General features: G+C 37.7%; 1 protein-coding gene across 4 annotated transcripts in view; it reads left to right on the forward strand.

The window, feature by feature from the left end:
- Positions 1-65: 65 nt before the first annotated feature.
- Positions 66-15894, forward strand: part of LOC113052176 (neuroligin-2-like) — a 162483-nt gene continuing 146654 nt past the window's right edge. For all 4 annotated transcript variants that reach the window (XM_026216542.1, XM_026216543.1, XM_026216541.1 and 1 more), the window contains exon 1: positions 66-1012. The gene's annotated coding sequence lies outside the window, so the exon portion shown is untranslated. The remainder of the gene's footprint in view (positions 1013-15894) is intronic.

Consider the following 15894-nt stretch of genomic DNA (forward strand, 5'->3'; position numbering starts at 1 on the left):
CGCGGTCGTGTGATGGTGAACAAGATGGGCTTCTGCCACTTTAATATGCCTTGACGTCATTCTGATGCAGGACTGAGGATGACCTCGTGTGCGAGGAAGGAGAGAGAAATCAAACGTATCATATCATATGATATTCAGCCATGTTTTTTTGACAGCACCACGGCCGTCAGCACGCCGTTATTCGTCGAGGTCTGTTAGTGTTGTGTCCACTGTCCAGTAGAGCTGTATCATATAGAAACGCAGGGATGCTGAGGCCCGCGTGTGGAATGCGCGCGTTGTACAGAGCGACAGAGCAGCTTGGATACAGAGCGTCACAGAGAGCGTGAACGCGCATAAGACAGAGAGGGGGCGAGAGAGATGGGCATTGGGCAATCAAAAACCTCACAGCATCTCTTTCATGGCAAAAGCTCCCGGAATCACGGGGAACCGACAGCGGAGCCGGTGAGCGCTATGACCACCTCCAGTAGCCGGAGTCAGACGCTCGAGATGCCGATAGATTAAACTCGAGACTTAAGTGCTAAAGTCAACGCGTTAAATCGGCGTTTGTTGCCGGAAAACCGAAATAAATCACGTCAAATACGTTTAAATGGAAAGAGAGAGTTGTTTAGACTCATGCAGGGGGAAAACAAGTCATAGAAGTGAATTCGTTTTTGTCGTTTAATTTTCCCCATTTGCTCTATGATGACAGAAGCTGGCGGTCGTTTCCAAACAAGCTTTTCAACGGACAAATCCAACTAGACTTCATTTACGTAGACGTTCTGTTGATCGAGCGGCGTGCGTACAAGATTTCTCACTTTTAAGATCGTTTCACCTGAATCTGTTTTATCTGGGGGTTGTCGGGAGAAACCGTGAAACATTTCCTGCTGTTGTCGGGCAGCGGAGAATCTTTTGGCTTATTCCGAGCTCAGGATGATGGAATTGCGCTGAGCAACGACTGAGAAAACGAGGAAATACCCACACATCTCCTATATAGCCTACAGACGTCGGATTTCTGACTGCTACTCATTCCCAGGTAACGGAACTAATATTGGAAACTATATGATAAATTCATCTTTTTCTGCTCTTACTATTTTTTAGGCTATTGCATATTAAGCAGGGTTTTCAGCTGGAAAGTACATACAATGTTGTTGGCGTGAGGGGAAACGAGAGGGCTACTTTCTGCTGTTTAAACTTCGTGATGCTGCAACCTGTTCTAAAGCATTTTCTGAAATGCAGGGCGACAGGCGCATCATCCGTGCGCGTTTCAGTTGGGGCATAACGGGCACGCGGTGTCTGTATCGTGCATGATTGTGTGTGTGTCGGGATATTAAACGTTAATATTGACCCATTTTAATACTAAGCATTGAAATGCTTTAAATGTGTCTTTCATTTTTGGCCAGGACAGATTCATATATCCCCGTTCCCTCCAATTCTTTTAGGATAAATACGACACCGGTTTCCTACATTTTGTTAAAAAAAAATAATAATAATTGTTAAAATAAATAAATACATTTTGCATTATATCTCAAGCTTTGATATAATATTTGCAATTAATTTGCTATAACTTAAAAAATGTCATGTGCAGAGAGTAGCTATCCCTCACTGCATTGAAATAGGCTACCAATCGAAAACATGGATTTGTAAATTCTTTGCAGGAATTTATTGGTCAATTATACTTTTTCTGAGTCATTTCTATGCCATTCCACATCACTATTACCCACCTATGCAATGTATTCAAATTCAGAACAGAAAATAAAATTGGATTCAAATATATAAATTGATTAGCTGATCAATCTAAGACACACACACACACACACACACACACACACACACACACACACACACACACACACACCCACACACATATATATAGTAATGATTTCACCCCATGTAGACCATGTACAATTTGTTAAATTGGTGTTAGAACACACCCTCTTTTTTTTCTTCTTGGTATATTTGAAAATGCTTTGACGTCATAGAGTGCGAAAATTAGATTATCAAAGAATCACTCTGGCCCTCAGCATCATTCTCTGACCTGCTGCAACACACACACTTACACACACACAGTGGAACATAAACCTATCATCGTATATAAAATACAAGTAATCGCTGGTTCACTGATGTGCCGAACATTTGATGGGAGGAGAGGTCAAAGCAAGAGCAGCAGTTACCCCCCACACACACAGTCTGAAAGAATGGGCCACATTTATATGCTATCCTAGTATGGCCATTCCAAACCTAGCGGAGAGCAGGATTGGGAAGAGACAGAAGCTCTCTGTTCTTTCAGCAGGGAATGCTGAGTTCTCTCTTTCTCTCTGGCCCAAATAGCAGATATGGAGCTCCCGGTGTCATTTGGGAGCAGTTTAATGGATGGAAGCAACTGTGTGACTGTCCTTGTGTTGAACTGATTTGTTACAGTAGATGCTCATTTTTCCACTCGCTGCAAATTGCATCCAGTTACTAATGTAACCTTGGTTCCCTAAGAAAATGGGACCAGGGAATGAGCGTTGCACAAAATGGTTTGGGGAAACTCCTGTTTACTCTGAATACTGAAGCCTTATTTGTTTACGTTATAACTGCATGAACAAAGGGCTTTTCAGCCCGCCACTATGGGTGGAGCCGACTGCCTATATAAGTCATTTAATTTTAACTTGTATTTCTTGTTTATTGAAATACTACTGTATAAAATTAGTGTCACATTGCAATTGTGTTAATATTGATATTCTGGAAAACATCATGGCTGTATAATGTTGCTTACCCAAATCATATTTTGCAATGAATATTTTTTGTATGCATCTATGCATCTTATTTATTTATATATGCATCAAATGTATGCATCTATACATTTCTGTGAGGTATTTTGTGTGTGCTGTCTCTCTCATACTCACTCAGGCTGTGCAAGCCTCATCTGGCACAACATACATTCAGAGGCGAACCAAGATGGAGTGGGGGCCCCAGGCAAAATTAATAGATGATGCCCTTCTAAAAGATTATTTTGTTAATATATCTTTGTTACCTAGAAATATATTTATAAAACATAAAAAGTAGTAAAAACACATATAATAGAACAAATTGTAAAAAGTTTTAAACAAAGTGCTTATTTTTTAACAAAATATAAATCTTCATCTTTATGACAGAATTTGGATTGTCTCCTGGTGGAAAACAAAAACTTATGATGAAATTACCATTATATACTGTAGATACAGTATACTTCATAGTCATTTTAAAAGCAAGACATAAAAAAACAGGTAGGTGAAATATCAACAGAGCTAATGAATGATCCTCTGCTGCAATTTCAACTTCAACTTTTTTCATGTCTTTCTTTTGGATTTATTTAGCTTTTATAAAGATCATTATTTGGTCTATTTGGTGTAACAGAATATGTTGACATGCTTTAATGTTCAAAAAACACATTATTTTTCAAACACTGTACACTATTGTAGGTCCTCTATGCCCCGCCTCTCTCAAATGAGTGTTTTTCTACAAAGTCCCTCCTTCCGACAAGTGCAGTCTGCTCTGATTGGACAACTGACCCATTGCATTGTGATTGGCCGAACACCGCAAGCACTCATCGGAAATGTAACGGCCCTTTCCATAACTGGAAGTTCATCTTTTAAAATAAATTTAAAGACAGTTAATAATATCCATAATTTTACTCTCAGTGGTGTGACAGACACAGTGATGAAGCTTGTATGTGTTTGCAGTATGTCTCTCTCTCCTTTTCTCTCACACATGCATGCGCGCACCACACACATACGCAATGCTCAAAACTCCGCATTTGAACATTCAATAGCAAATACTTAAACTAATAACCAAATATACTTCCAGTAGCTGATTCAGAAGCACCAGATTGTCATAGCAAAATCCGAATTACCTCCTCTCCTAGGTTCACGAAACGGTTATCCATAAAATGCGTTGTTGTTCTGTTGTAAGTAATCTTAAAGAATCCTAAATGCATATACTTTCAGAAGGCCAAATAAAGTGCTTTTGTTTTCTCCTAGATACACACAGCATCTCCCTGTCATGGCTGCATCAACACTAACTGCGGTTACTGAAATCACGCCTTCTTTCTTTGCGTGAACGTTTGGACGGCATTATGCAGATATTTCCACATAATGATGTAGACATGTGGGGGCGTGTTTAAATGAGCCATTTTAGGGGGCATGGCAAAGTCTTAACTTTGATAAAGAATATCTATTTGGATTTGAGACTTTAGTCTTTGCAACTTTACAGATCTTCTTCATGCACCAAGAGCTTGTAACTCTCCAAAAAAGAAAGACAATTTTTTAATTGCATTACAGTATATGACCCCTTTAAAGCACAGCTCTGTTGGTTTGACATGGGCTTGTCATTGGGCCAATTCACATGCATAATTTTTTACACTTTCTTTCATTCCTGAAAAAGTATATATAATATACATGGATGGTCCTCTTAAATTTTTATTCAAACTATGAATGTAGTATGTAAGAGACACAGAGCAATGGGCGCTTATATTGTGTATATATAATATTTTAGAACATTGAAGGGCACTTCCCATCCAATAAATCACAATAAGCATTGTGCTTTGGTGCTTTTAATATGAAACAAAGTCTCAGGTTTCAATTTATGTCCATTGTATTGCAGTATTTAAACAATAAATGCCTTTTTAATCTGGAGTGACAGATCAATGTAGCGCCTCAAACCCGTAAGACCTCACGACTCTGCTGACATATGACGCTGCTGACGTGTTTTCTGGTACGCCCAATAACAAAGATAACACGTCACCAGCGTCATAATTTTTTTAATTTTTGGACCAACATGTATTTTCGATGCTTCAACAAATTCTAACTGAGCCTCTGATGTCACATGGACTACTTTGAAGATGTTTTTATTACCTTTCTGTACATGGATAGTATACCGTACATATCTTAAACTGTGTTCCGAATATAAACGGAGGTCTTACGGGTTTGGAACGACATGAGGGTGAGTCATTAATGACATAATTACCATTTTTGGCTGAACCAACCCTTTAATAAGTGCTTAACACTTCATAATATGCTGCTGCTAAGTGCACCCCTAGCTAACCTGTTTCCCAGTAACCCTATTAGTAATTGGACTATTACCAGTAATTAAGTAAACGAAAATAAGTTGGAATTAACAAAACAAGCATGTTTGTCATATAATTATTCTTAAGTCAAACTTATCTCCATCATTTACCACTGTCATGTTTCCTCTGTTCCTCCTTCTCTTACTTATTTCTGCTTCTGGCTGCCAGACTGTTAAGTCCTCTTTATGTTTAAATTTGCAAATGCAGACTGTGCCAATTTGAAAATGGCGGCCAGCTCATCACAAGGCAAAAGTAAGCACATCCAGCGAAACACGATGCAGATATATTGCTCCATGTTATTACTAAAGGGGTCCTATTATGCTCTTTTACAAAGTCTTGATTTTGTTTTGTGGGTGTACTAGAACAAGTTTTCATACTAGGCAGCGCTCAGCATCTGGTCAGGAAATGTCATGCCCTTACCATAACCACCTGCTTTGAGCTTCAGTGTAAATATTGCGTCAAAATCAAATCAATTTGAGCGTGATTTAAACCCGGATGATTGTAACCACTCTTTAGTTCGTCTGACTTGGGAAAGCTAACGTGTCCCTGACATAGTGATAACATGCACTGCCTTCTCTGGTGCAGCTCAACCAGGTCTTGTCCCATTTGTCGATATTTGTGATATCACAAATACCAGAAAATATGCGTTGTAATCCAAACGAGGCGTTTGTTGTAGTTTTTGAAAAGTAATAAATATAATATATTATTTGAAATTTTACTTTGAAATTTACTTTGAACTCAGTAACTCTGCAGATCTTTTTTTTATGCTCAAACAGCAACATTACAGACTAACTAAGGTTGAAAAAGTGATAAAGCATAATAGCACCCCTTTAATAATTACATTTACAATTGTTCAAATGGTCAGTTGTCAGGGGCCCCCTCGAATTGTGGGGGCCCAGGCAATTGCCCGACCAATTACTATGCCTCTGTCTGCATACATTACCAGTTGCTGTTTACACTGATTGCAATTAAAATTAGAATTATTCTCACTTGTACATGGACATTTACATGCGACTGTGAGTGTGCACGTGGCTGTGATGTCATTGCCGGCGCCATTGGCAATAAAAGGATCGGCTCAGAATTGACAAGGCGTGAGAATGACCGGCCGGTCACTGATCCGGGCCAATGATGGAAAAATTATCTGATTCCAATCACTGGCCGGTCAATCGGTGCCTCTCTACTCACATTCTGACATACATGTAATGTACTATATCTAGGTAAAAAGTGCATTTGTTCTTTTGTGTCATTTTGTGGAGATATACAAGTTATAATATTACATTTATGTTGTGTATATTTCTGATTAATGTCATATCTTTAAGATGTGTTTTGGTTAATTAACCTGCAAAGCACATTCAGTTTACAGGTGATAATTCACTGCTCAATGGATTCAATTACATTTTAAAATACTTGTAGTCAGACTACAGTTGTTTTTTTTTGATTACATGATTACATATTATTCACACGATAGCGATAAATTATTAATAATTTATTGATTCTCCCAAAATTCTTTCTTTTCATCTTTGAAATGTTCCTTTCAAAATAGCCTGCCACCTATATACACTCAGAAAGTCTTCCAATTTCATCTCAACTAAAATAGTGAAACCATTTGATAAGGCGGGATTCTTTTGGCCATCTTCAATATTTGTGTACAGTAGTGCAATATGTAGATGAGTCATTTCAGCTTTTTTGCTGTGTGTGTGTGTGTTAGCACCAGCACCAGACAGCATGTCTTGTTTATTCATGCAGAAGCATCGAATCAATGTTCTAATTGATTTCAATGAACTGATTAAAGACAGGGAGGCAGGAGGCCACATGGTCGGAGGATATATGAGCATGTGTGCATGTGTTTAATGTGTTTGATGCCTTGCTGGAGTATAGACTCTGTGATCTCACAAGATGAAGAGCCCAAACATATGGGTATAGATGTGTGTGTGCTGGTCTCGTACCCTGTAACAGATGGGCTGAACTGAGCCAGATAGGGAGTTGGACACCCGGCTCCTGAATCTCCATGTGTTCATCTGATAGTTACTGACTTCTCTGTAGTCTAATACTAGGACTGTGTAAACGATATTTACTTCACTGTTTGTGCATCTGTTCATTCAGAACAGCTCGTTGGATTCGTTTATGGTTGGATGGAACTGTGAGGTTAGTGTGTGTGTTGTATTGACAGGAATGAATTAAGCTGGCGATAAAAGGTGGTGCTGTCAAAAGGTCAGATTTGATGGTTTCTGCTTGTTTATGTAATTTCTATCCGCTTTTGTTGTATGCGTGGGGGTTTTCATCTGCAGAACCTGTCCAGGTGTTTAGTGGTCTTGGTCCAGAGCCTGTGTGATGCTCAGATGTAAGGGATAGCTTAAGGGGAAAAGTAAACAAGATAAAAGCAGGATTCTCTCACAACTGCACACACACACACACCCTAGATTGTCTCTTGTCATGCATCTCAGAGATTTAAGTCTACGCTGGCCATCATGTCACCACTCGGCAGCCATTTTAATGAGATCTGTGTCCTCACTAGGGTGTGATGCTCCTCCCGTCTCCTCTGGTTTACCCCCCCCCCCCCCGCCCTTGATAGATTATTCTATTCTTATCTCTTTCTCATAGGCTCTCATTTTAAGGTTAGATGAAGGTCAAATGCTTAAAAGAATCACATTCACACACACAGCTACCATGGAGTTTGAAGTATACTCACACATCAGTGTTATAAAACAGACCAGTGATGAGGGCCAAGCGGATTAAGGACATGAATGAAACCATTGGACACACAGACACACTCGCATTCACATCCCTCTGTGTGTGAGGCACCTGTTGGGTTGTAAGACTTAAAGGTAATGTGTGAAGTGTAGCAGCTCTGCAGAAATTTGTTGTCCCTAAAAAGGTTTTCAGCGCTTCTAACAGAATTCTGATATATATATATATATATATATATATATATATATATATATATATATTTTGGGTTGGTAGGATTTTCTCTTCTTATTGCTCGCCAAGGCTGCATTTGTTTGATAAAAGTTAAAGTAAAGACAGTAATATTGTGAAATATTATTAAAACAGTTATATTATGAAATATTATGAATAATTAATTTAAAATATCTGTTTTCTATTTTAATGCATTTTAAAATGTAATTTATTCCTGAGATGGCAAAGCTGAATATTCAGCAGCCATTACTCCAGTTTAAGTGTCACACGATGCTTCAGAAATCATTCTGATATGCTAAGTGCTGCTAAAGATTTTTTATTTATTTACTTTTGTTTAAGATTCTTTGATGAATAGGCATTAAAATAAACAGCAAGTAAATCTTGTGTAAATATATTTACTGTTTTGATCAGTTCATGTTTTAAACTTATTGACTTACTTGCATGGTTATTTGTGTATTTAGAAAGATTGTATTTGTGTGTGTGTGTGTGTGTGTGTATATATATATATATATATATATATATATATATATATATATATATATATATATATATATATATATATATAGTGTATATATAATATTTTAGTATGTTAATATATGTTAAACTATTTAAATAAATATGGGTTTCCCAGACAGTTCTACTGCCCACATTGTCTCCAAGGAAATTACTTACTTTTAGCTGTCTCTGCAATGAGATAATATTGAGATGCATTGAGTAATATTATAACATTTAAAAAAAAATCTACTTTTAACTGAAAGTTTAAAGTTGTGCCAGAGTGTGTTTGACGGGACAGATAAACTCAAATACGAGCAACCGGATTGGATTGCAGGTTTCTATGGCATGACACTGTAAAATTCTTTCAGTGTTAAAGGTCCCATATTGTCAAAGTTGAAATTTCCCAGCATTTTTCATGATAGCTGAGGTCTAGGGGCTATTTTATGGAATTTCATTTGGTTCAATAATAATGAATTAAACTTTATAAAACTGAATGTAACTTTTTCAGAAACTATCAAAAATATGCCATTACAAAACAAGAAAAACACAATGAAAATGAACATCCAGTCCGCTCGTTTTATCCATAGACTGTATAAAAACATGGACATAGTGTCCGTGACATCACCTGTAGACTCCTGAAGAGCATATCTGAAACTCAAAGTGTGCAGAGCGGGCCATCACCATCTTGGCAGCGCTTCACCACGCGACTCTCCCGTTATATAAAATGGGCAAACAGGCGGGAGCTGGTTGCTGAAGCCAAGCCCACCTAGCGTGACAACGGTGACAGCAGCGACAATCTATCTGTCACTCCAGTGGCCACGCCCTTAATTATGCAGCACTTTAAGGCTTAACCCTTTAACTGCCGCTCGACCAAATGGTTGAGCACATTTTGAGTCACTATATTTTATTGAGAGGAGTACCTAACTTAATTCAAGCTGATTGAGCCATCTCTACCATCTGGTAGAGGTATGTTAAGCCAAAAAAAATCAACAGCATTTGTCACAACACTTCTTCTTTGATGGATGTCAGAGAGAAAGAAATCACTCCTGCCATGTAAACTGTTTTTGGTGAAATTTTGCAAGGTAAGCATATTTTTTTGACATATTACACTGTAAGAGCCCTAACTTTACAAAATTATTTTACTTGGTGCCATGAAAAAACTTAAGTATGTTTTCAATAATTTTTCAAAAACTTGCTCAACCAAATGGTTGATTTGTCACTTTATGGTAAACGTAGAAAAGCTAAGCTAATTTTTTTAAAATTATGGGACGTGTTGGAAAAAAATACATTGAGTGTGGTAACTAATGACATAAGGAGATAAGAAATGCAAACAAAAAATGCTTTTTTCTTGGTGGGGCAGTTAAAGGGTTAATATAATTTAAACGAATGAGTTATAAAAAAAATTATCCCCCCTCACAATTGTCATGAAGGGCAAAATTATCTATATAGACAAAAGTCTATTATTTGAACCAGACTGTAAACATGTTTTGTTTCTTCTGTAAAGTTGGCCATTTTAACATGGGGAGTCTATGGGATTGACTCCCTTTAGCAGCCAGCCTCCAGCGGCCAGTCGATGAATTACATTTTTAGTCACTGCCTTGTGGGCTTCATGAGAGAGAGCGGGAGGTTGCTGCTTGGTTTTATCACGTTTAACCATAGCTGTCATTGGTTTGTTTGTGAAGCATCGATAGAAATATCTCTGAATTGCATTGATCCGCATTGATATTCAGTTCAGTCACTGCCACGCATCACATGACCGGCACAGCAAGGTCACTGCCTGTCTATGGCCTGATTTCCTCTTCCTGCTGTTGAGGGGATTTGAGTAAATCCGCGTTGCATGATGACGCTCAGCTAGATTAGTAAATTTATTATGTAAGACACGCGTATACACACACAGACACTTGCACTTCTATATGTAATCATATTCTGTCAAATTTTAGAGATAAAAATAGAAGAACTGGTTGCTAGTCTGTCCTCAAATGGAATTCAAGCAATGCATTCACCATCATATCAGCGGTTGAAATGCATTGAGTGGGCTATTACACCATTTCCTTCCTGTTCTGTTAACATATGCGCACACACACACGCACACACACACACACACACACACACACACACACACACAGAACGAGACTATTAAGCCAAATGGTTGCTCTTATGGCAAGTGGGTCCTGGCTACTCCTGGTAATACTGGGAATTCTGGGAAACAGATGTTGTTTCAGTATCGATAGTAATCTGGTTTGGTGGTCACAATAAAAACAAGATCTAGCCATTTAATTGGTACATCAACCCCTTTTCTTGGTATTTCTTTCTTTCTTTTCTGTCCAATCGGGGTGTTTAGATGTGTGTGTGTGTGTGTGTGTGTTTTGACTCTCTGTTGTGGATGCCTGGGTCTGTCTGTGCCCTTGTCTGAATGTTAATGTATAATAGGCATTAGACAACACACAATAAGTGCTACCATCATAACGGCCAGAGATATGACAATCGACTGTCACAGGCAGGATGCCAGGGACAATAACGAAGCACTGAACATTCTGCCTGTATTCTCTATTGCCTTTATGCCCAGCTCTTTCTCTCTCTTCCTAAAGTGAACATTTACTTCTATAATGTGCTATATTTAAGAGTCAAACAGGATTTTCCACACAAAAAAAAAAGATAAAATAAAAAAGAAAATGACAAAAATACATGCAATCAAGGACCTGATTGGATTTTGAAAACAATCCCTAGAGCAGGGATTGAAAAATAAGGTGACATGAAATGAAAAGAAAAGTTATTTCAAATTTGAGATTATTTAGTTTGATGGGGGAAAAAGAGACAAATTCTTCATAATATTTTTCATACCCCCTATTAGTAATATTTGAATTTGTTTTACTTTTTATGTGGTGTAATTTTCAATAGGGTGGTCAACTGTTATTGGCTGATACTTGCCATTTTTTAATCAGCATCGTCCAATGAATTTTCTGTTTGGCTGATAGTTCAGAAGCTGAACTTTGATTCTGACAGTGCTAAAAACACCAGCACCTGCGTGCACATAGCTTCTGTCTAAAGTTATGTCCAATGAAGTACCACAACAAGTCTTTTAATATCTAATAAACTATTTATTAATTTGTGAGAAATAAGAGCTACATTGTGTTTGTTTATTTATAAAAATAAAAAAAAATGATTCCCATTGCACACATAGTTACTGAGTGCACTGTTAGTTATAGTATTTATTTCTATTTTAGTCAGATTTTAAAGGGGGGGGGGGGGGTGAAATGCTCGTTTTCACTCAATATCCTGTTAATCTTGAGTACCTATAGAGTAGTACTGCATTCTTCATAACTCCAAAAAGTCTTTAGTTTTATTATATTCATAAGAGAAAGATAGTCTGTACCGATTTTTCCCGGAAAAACACGAGTGGCTGGAGGCGTTACGTGTGGGCGGAGCTAAAGAATCACGAGCGCCAGTAGGCTTTTGCGTTGAGAGCATGTGGAAGCTGTGACATTATCGTGAGGGAAACGTGAGATTCAGCCGTTTATTTATGATCCAGAATCAGATCCCGAGGCTGAAACTGAACGAGAGCAGCAGCAGCAACGACTCGCTCCGAGCGGGGCTCGAACCGGGGTCTCAGGCATGGGAGGAGACCCACTAACAAGGAGGCAGAGATATTTTAAGCAGTTTTACTCACCGCCTGCGGTTCCAACACACGATCGTGACCCTTTTTCGTTGGGATTGCATCATCCTTAAGAAATAAACGACACGCAAATCCGTCGTCAAACTGGGCCTTGTTTGTAAAACAAGCATCTTCGAAATGCAGGAAACAAACAAAAACACTTGCACAACTCCGTTGATGCTCTGTAAAAATAAACTCCATCCACTGGTCCCTTAATGCTGTTTTTTTTTTGTGGTAATCTGTGCAGGGTTGTCTTGCCCTGGCAACCAAAAACACACTTCTTTTGTGACTTTTCGCGACGCTCTCGCTCTGATCAGTGAATCGCTCTGATCAGTGAAATGTCTGTCCTGTGCTCTGCTCTATGGGAGCGCGCGCTCTTCCGGGAGAAGTGCCCTCAGGACACATTTAAGGAAATTCCGCTCCATCTAACTTCACACAGCGCCATACTCGAAAAAAAACTTTCCGAAACTTGTGACAAACCGGAAGGAGTATTTTGGGAACAAAAATACTCCTTCAAATGTACAACTTAATTTTTGAAACTTTGTCCATGTTTAGCATGGGAATCCAACTCTTTAACAGTTTAAAAAACTCAGTATGCATGAAATAGCATTTCAGTTTATTTACTTTGTGAAAATCAAGAAGTTGGCAACTTTTTTCATCCAGTTTTAAATTATTTCAATGAATTTATTTTTCATTTAGTAAATATATCAAATAAATTTCATTTCAGCAGTTGTTATGCATGTGTTTACTATTTTAAATTATTGTGATATCATATATATATATATAGCTTTTGAATATATCAACATTAGCATTAGCCATCAAACAAAACAAAAAAATTCTATATTCACAACCACTGATTTTCAGCAGTTTAGTTATTAAAGAGCAATTTGTCTAAATACTGTATGTTGCTTAAATATATTATTATTATGTGTATTGTATCTTGAGGTAGTTACATAAGGCAAATACATAAACATACACGTATACTTTCTCAGACTCTTTACCACATTATGTTGCTTCACCCGCTCTTTTTGCCCCCTCTCTTCCTCTGTGTCTAGAGGCATTTTCATGCTGAGGACATGGCTGTGTGTCTCTGGCTGGTTGGTTATGTAGGTTAAGGCAGGCGACAGAGGCATTGAGGACTGAGCGCTGCAGTGCTGCACTATGGGAGGATGATGTGATGACTAAAGCCTCCCTGTCTTATTCTTTGTCTCTCCCTCTCTCTCTCATACTTTATTTTTCTTCTTTTAGAGCCCTACTGATCCAAATACTCCTCTGCAGTGCAGGGCTGGCCACTTGACCTGTGTCAATATTAGAGCACCGCAGCTGGTCCTAGATCAGTGCAGCAGGTGTATTGGTTGAACCTGAAGTGAAAGAAGAGAGGACAGAGAATAGAACAGTAAATCAAGGATCTGCACTCACTCTCTGATGCACTATGTACATTTTTAACCCCCCATTTCTCTCTCTTTCTCTGTCTCTTTCACCCTAGAGCTCTGTTTCAGACTCTAGTACTGTATGTCGCTATTCTTTAAAGATTAAAGTCTTTTCTCAAGTCTTCTGAAGGACATTGTTATATTTCAAGTTCAAAAGAACACTGTGGCATTAAGAGTTATTGCAAATGCCAAAACAATGTTTAAAATGATAACTTTTTGTTTGTTGCCCAATGTGTCCATTACAGCAATAAAAATACAAAGCATTTAAAAAACATGATTTGACATGCTTAACTGAATACTTATAACAATACTGTGAATCATTTGTAACATTTATAATATAAATATTAATTATTTATTCAATTCAATTCAAGTTTATTTGAATATGCTTTTTACGATACAGATCATTGCAAAGCAATTTTACAGAAAATTACTTTCTACAATATTTAATAGTAGCTTATCAGTGGTGACTGTCAGTTTATATGCATATGACAGAAATTAAATTAATTAAAGATGTAATCAAACAGATGATGAACACTATTAACGGCAATAATTAACAGTTGTCTATTATATACAATATAAAATATTCTAAAGTGATATTAAAACACAATAATTAAATATAAATACAAATAATACAATAATAATAACAACACCACAATAATAATAATGTGCATATATTTTAATTAAATATATATTTTAATTTTTTTCTATTGTTTTGAGTTTGAGATATTACCTAGACCTATTCATGAGAGCAAATAATTGTGAAGGACTGCCATTGTGTTTGTCTTTTTGTTCATCTTCTGTCACAATCAGGGATGTAAAAAAAAAAAAAGATTTCACACTGAGCCAAGACTCAGCAAAAGAGACTGAGGGAAGGATTCAGAGAGAAAATGGGAGGGAGGGAATTAAGTGAGCTCAAGTCTCCAATAAAAAAAAGCATGACACGGTTTTCTTGGCCGATTCAGCTTGTTGAGTTTTTCGTCTCTTCCTTCTCTTTAAGCGCTGGGCGTTGTGCTTGGTGCGTTGCCATTTTTCAAGTGAAACAGTGGCTTTTTCAAGATTCATTAATCAGAAGGCTCGTTCTTTCCCTCAAGGCCAAATCAATTCAGTAAAAGAAAAGAAAGCGGGAAAAGATAGGTGGATACAGTAAGTGCTTGTATAGATGAGTTGGCATCATGTTTACCTTTAGGTTTCCAAAGTAACTTCATTTAGTAGAGTTCAGTTGTAAGTACATTGAGTTAACTGCACTGTTGCGTAGGTGGATAATGCAAGTTTGAATCTAGTATGCAGTGATGTCTATGAAATACTACTGGATGTTTTTTTCCAACCGTGTTATTGTCTGCCAGGTGAGTGTGATTGCTTACAAATGTGTGATTGCTTATCATTAGCAAGCACTGTTATTAAGAAGGGCAAAAAAGCCTTTTCCCCACAAAAAGCCATTAACGTCACTAAAAAGAATGGGCACCTGGCAGTTCATTGTGGTGCATCTGATATTGCAGCTTGTTCTGCCAGCTCCAGCAATTTCAGAGTGACAGTCATTTGGGACAAAGTGTGCTGCATCAGAGACATGGACACGTTAACACCCTGCTGGACAGTGGAGGATGTTAATATCACTCATGGACCAGCTCATGGGAATGGCACATATTATGTTGCAGTTTTTTGTTCACAGAGCATTGGATGGCTAAATCCAGTGAAATGGGATGTCACTTATGCAATTCCCATGGATGGCTATAACAACAGGGGGTGATATGAAAAGTGCGAAGAGTTTTTGGAAGTGGGGAGGAAAATTGAGTTTGAGCCGGTGAGGGTGAAAATAAATACAAGTCAGCAGAATTCTCCTGCCCTCCCCACTCCACCCCCTTTCTTTGAGGGAACATGTTTTCAATGATCAGGCTGATTCTTTGCAAATCATGACTCTTATCTGTGAAAAGAGGAACAATAAGATCTTGATAGTCTCTCTCTTGCTGTAAAAAAGTCAGCCCATTTTAATTGCTTCCTTAAATTATTTTAAATCATAATGGTGCCAAAGTTACAACCTGCAGAGATAAGTACATTGTACGGTTTCAACCTCATTTAATGTAACTACTTACAGTATGAAAAAAAAAATCAATTTTTAAATGAGTAGAAGTGTCACAGTCAGTAATTGTGACAAGTTAGAAAGGTTTATAACATCATGATGTAAAGATCTTTGTATTGATCTTGTGTTCAGAGGGAAGATTTTTCTTTCTCTCTCACATACCTTTATGTCTATTTGAATTCTCAAAACCTTGCCTTATAAAGTCCTTGTTAGTTAATCACACAGAGTAAATCCATGCATCAACGAGGCACACAGGCAGCAG

This window comes from Carassius auratus, chromosome 32 (assembly GCF_003368295.1).
Source record: "Carassius auratus strain Wakin chromosome 32, ASM336829v1, whole genome shotgun sequence".
Lineage (NCBI taxonomy): Eukaryota > Metazoa > Chordata > Actinopteri > Cypriniformes > Cyprinidae > Carassius > Carassius auratus.